Source organism: Octopus sinensis, linkage group LG23 (assembly GCF_006345805.1).
Source record: "Octopus sinensis linkage group LG23, ASM634580v1, whole genome shotgun sequence".
Taxonomy (NCBI): domain Eukaryota; kingdom Metazoa; phylum Mollusca; class Cephalopoda; order Octopoda; family Octopodidae; genus Octopus; species Octopus sinensis.
This window is the reverse complement of record NC_043019.1, coordinates 27,089,521-27,094,758: the sequence shown is the minus strand read 5'-3', so window position 1 is coordinate 27,094,758 and position 5,238 is coordinate 27,089,521.

Sequence of the window (5,238 nt, the reverse complement as noted above, 5' to 3'; positions counted from 1 at the left end):
TTCCTAAGGTATTTTTCGCTCACCAGCACCGCGCTCTTAACCACTGAGCCATATGCCCGTGGGCATATGGCGTAGTGGTTTAGAGCGTGGGCATTTCACCCAGCCTGCTCACGTTTCTGCCAACTCGCCGCCTTGTGGCAAGGAATATATCATCCAACGTGTTCCATTCGGAGAGACGGTTGGTGGGGTTCTGGTTTGAGATAGAATTGGCTCGAAAACGGCCGGTTTGGACTTTAAAATTTCGTGTGTGTATGTGTGTGTATATAGGACATTGCAAAAAATTTAGCATTATTCAAATAATAGGAAAATTTCTTTCCTGTCTCTTGTTTTGATGTGTGTGTGTGTATGTGTGTGTGTGTGTGTGTGTGTGTGTGTGTGTGTGTGTGTGTGCGTGTGTTGTGTGTGTGTGTACGTGTTTGTGTGCGTGTGTGTCGGTTTGTGTATGTATGTTTATGTATGATTATGTGTGTTTATGTGTGTCAATGTGTACGCATATGTGGGTGATTACGTGCATGAATGTATCAATACATCAAGTCCTGCTTTCATTTTGTACTAATTAACCTGCAGGAAATTATCGGAACAAACAATAAATAGATAAGGTATTTAACAAGAGTTCCTGTTGTTGTTGCTGTTGTTGTCGGCCGGCCAAACCAAACAGATGGTATTAAAGAACATGGGTTTTGTTTTTAGTGATTCATGGATTTGAGTGTTTGGCGCCTGCGGTGGTGGTCATGGTGGTGGTCGTAGTAGAAATGGTGGAAACTGTAGTAACAGCGATAATGAAAGCGGTGGTGGAGGTGTTGAAGTGGTAGCGGAGGCGGTATTGGTTGTGTAGTAGTGGTGGTGATGATGGTGGTAGTAAATGATAGTGGTGGTGATGGTGATGATGACGGTGGTGGTAGTGATGATGTTAGTGATGCTGATGGTGGTGATGGTGGTGGTAGTAGTGGTAATGGTAGTGGTGATGATAGTAGTAGTAGTAGTAGTAGTGGTGGTGGTGGTGGTGGTGGTGGTGGTGGTGGTAGTAGTAGTAGTAGTAGTGAAGTTGTTGTTGTTGTTGTTGGTGGTGGTGGGTGTGACCGAAGTGGTGGCGGTGATGGTGGTGGTGGTGGTTATGGTGATGATAGCAGTAGTAGTAGTAACAGCAATGGTGGTGGTGTAGTGGTGGTGATTGCGATGGCCATGGTTGTAGTGATGGTAGTGGTGGTGGTAGTAGTGGTAGTGGTGCGGATGGTAGTGGCAGTAGTAATAGTGATAGTGAAGGTGGAGATGGACGTGGCGGTTTTGGTGATATTAAACGTGGTTATAGTATTAGGTGGTGGTATTGGTGGTGGCCGTCGTGGTGGTCGTGGTTGTCGCGGTACTTATTATATAAGACATTTACTCTTCGTTACAATGTTGGTTTTAATGATAATATCTCAAATATTAAAGGTTGCGGCTGTTCTTGTGGTGGTAGTGGTGATGGTGGTGGTAGTTAATCATGATTTTATTCTTTATATTTCCATCTCAGATTCACACACTTATTGCAGCGGTTCTTCAGTTTTTCTAAGCCCTATAAAAGAACTCGGAAGGTTGGTCCTTCAGCCTGGCTTTGCGCGACACCCTTGAAGCCACGAATCTTTCAGCACTGCCTCGTATACACACACACACACACACACACACACATAATTGTATGTATAAACACTCAAGTAAGCAAAACAAGGTGGCAAAAATTACACTCAACTAAATTGTAGAGAAAACTACTATTTTATTAAAGCCGAAAAAATATTCTTTTCTACTCTAGGCACAAGACTCAAAATTTGGGAGGAAAGGGCAAGTCGGGCCTTGTACCTAGAGTAGAAAATAATATAGCTAAGGCGGTGAGCTGGCAGAATCGTTAGCACGCCGGACGAAATGCTTAGCGGTATTTTGTCTGCCGCTACGTTCTGAGTTCAAATTCCGCCGAGGTCGACTTTGCCTTTCATACTTTCGGGGTCGATTAAATAAGTACCAGTTACGCACTGGGGTCGATGTAATCGACTTAATCCGTTTGTCTGTCTTTGTTTGTGCTCTCTGTGCTTTGCCCCTTGTGGGTAGTAAAGAAACAGGTATTTCGTTCTGAGTTCAAATTCCGCCGAGGTCAACTTTGCCTTTCATACTTTCGAGGTCGATTAAATAAGTACCAGTTGCGCACTGGGGTCGATGTAATCGACATAATCCGTTTGTCTGTCCTTGTTTTCCCCTCTGTGTTTAGCCCCTTGTGGGTAATAAAGAAATAGGCATTTCGTCTGCTGTTACGTTCTGGGTTCAAATTCCGCCGAGGTCGACTTTGCTTTCATTCTTTCGAGGTCGATAAATAAAGTACCAGTTATGCACTGGAGTCGATGTAATCGACTTAATCCCTTTGTCTGTCCTTGCTTGTCCCCTCTATGTTTAGACCCTTGTGGGCAATAAAGAAATAAGGAACTCTCGTGGTCGTGACCGACGGAGTGCAAGCTATAAATTTGTAGGCTCTCTACAGCTCCTTTACACTTTACTTTAAATTCCTAACTTTGAAATTAGCATCAAATTAATTTACTCTAGAAGAATTGTCTCCCTTACATTAGTTTGACCACCAGGGTACAGCACGTGGTTAAACACCATTTTACTTTCTTATTTTTAAAAAATCACATGGGGTGTAATAATTTGTGCGTTTGATAGAGGGGTGGGTACTTGTCAGTGTGAGAATTGCTGATTTAATTCAATGAGTGTGTCTGTGTGGACGCAAAGGGCTAATAAAGGCACCCTCTGTTTTGCTTCATGTTTTTAAAGATATGAAGTGAGCGGTGGGAGAATGTGCTATAACAGACAAGTAAATGTAACAAATGATTAACTATGTAAAGAGAAAGAAAAAAAAATGGAAAGAAACGTGAAGATGCCGAAGGAGTTTGAATGAGAATGTAAAAGAGACAGATGGCTTTTTTTTTTTTTTCTCCCTCTTTTCGAACGGAAATGAAGTTTGGAGAAAGACAAGAAAAATCTGCTGAGTACAAGATATTAGAAAAAATATTTTAATACATAAACTCATTGGCATTTTTTTACTTCTCTTCATCTCGCATTGGATGTGTGGATGCGTGTGTGTGTGTGTGTGTGTGTGTGTGTGTGCGTGTCTGCGTGTCTGTCACTCTGTAGGCGGCGAGCTGGCAGACAAAGGCGGCGAGCTGGCTGACACGTTAACGCGCCGGGCGAAATGCTTAGTGGTATTTCGTCTGCCGTTACGTTCGGAGTTCAAATTCCGCCGAGGTCGACTTTGCCTTTCATCCTTTCGGGGTCGATAAATAAAGTACCAGTTTCGCTCTGGGGTCGATGTAATCGACTTAATCCCTTTGTCTGTCCTTGTTTGTCCCCTCTATGTTTAGCCCCTTGTGGGTAATAAAGAAATAGGTATTTCGTCTGTAGTTACGTTCTGAGTTCAAATTCCGCCGAGGTCAACTTTGCCTTTCATCCTTTCGGGGTCGATAAATTAAGCACCAGTAACGCACTGGGGGTCGATGTAATCGACTTAATACCTATGTCTGTCCCTGTTTGTCCCCTCTATGTTTAGCCCCTTGTGGGTAATAAAGAAATAGGTATTTCGTCTGTCGTTACGTTCTGAGTTCAAATTCCGCCGAGGTCGACTTTGCCTTTCATCCTTTCGGGGTCGATAAATAAAGTACCAGTTTCGCACTGGGGTCGATGTAATCGACTTAATCCCTTTGTCCTTGTTTGTCCCCTCTATGTTTAGCCCTTTGTGGGCAGTAAAGAAATATATATTAAATAGGAAAGATATTGGGTAAGTGTATTCTGCCATAGGCCCAGTCCAACAAAGACCGTGTGAGGAGATTTGGCAGATGGAGGAGTGGCTGTGTTGTAAGTAGCTTGCTTACCAGCCACATGGTTCCGGGTTCAGTCTTACTGCGTGGCACCGTGGACAAGTGTCTTCTACGATAGCCTCGGGTCGACCAAAGCCTTGTGAGTGGATTTAGTAAACGGAAACTGAAAGAAACCCGTCGTATATATGTACATATAAATGTGTGTGTGTTTGTGTGTGTGTGTGTGTGTGTGTGTATGTGTGTATGTGTGTGTATGTGTGTGTGTCTGTGTTTGTCTCCCAACATCGCTTGACAACCGATGCTGGTGTGTTTACGTCACCGTAACATTAGCAGTTCGGTAAAAGTGACCGATAGAATAAGTAGTAGTCATACAAAGAATTAGTCCTGGGGTCGATTTGTTCGACTAAAGGCAGTGCTCCAGCATGGCCGCAGACAAATGACTGCAACAAGTAGAAGAGTATATATATATATATAAGATAAACTTACTTGGAAATTGATGCGTGCCGTTCAACCATATAATAAAAGTAATAATAATAATAATATATATATATATTAATTAGCAGATCCAACTAACATAGGATAGATTGCCGTGAACGTCTCGTAAAATCATTTCGCGCAGACAGAAAATGCTGTAAAAGCAGTAGACCAAGTTTCGTCCTCAGTTCCGAGGGATACACAGCCCACAAGCTTCTCTCGACATCACTGGCCATTTGGCCTGTATTATTCTGCACAGGTGTACAATGATCCGTCGCGATATCACGGCTCACTATCGCGGTTTATTATATTTAAGTTTACGTCGATTCATCCGTGGTGTTGTTTTGCATTTATAACAAAATAGATAGACGTATAGGCGTAGGAGTGGCATTGTGGTAATTAGCTTGTTTACCAACCACATGGTTCCGGATTCAGTCCCATAGCATGGCACCTTGGGCAAGTGTCTTCTACTATAGCCTCGGGCCGACCAAAGCCTTGTGAGTGGATTTGGTAGACGGAAACTGAAAGAAGCCCGTCGTATATATGTATATATATATATATGTGTGTGTGTGTGTGTGTCTGTGTCTGTGTTTGTCACCCCAGCATCACTTGACAACCGATGCTGGTGTGTTCACGTCACCGTAACTTAGCGGTTCGGCAAAAGAGACCGATAGAATAAGTACTAGGCTTACAAAGAATAAGTCCTGGGGTCGATTTGCTCGACTAAAGTCGGTGCTCCAGCATGGCCACAGTCTAATGACTGAAACAAGTAAAAGAGTAAAAGAGTAAAAGAGACACGAATCATAAAAAAAAATAAGAAGACATATACGGTACAGTACTGTTTCTACTTCGCGGATTTTCACCTATTGCGAGGGATTTCGGAACGTAACACCCGCGATAGTCGCAGGTTTAGTGTAACTGATTTTCCTGTGTG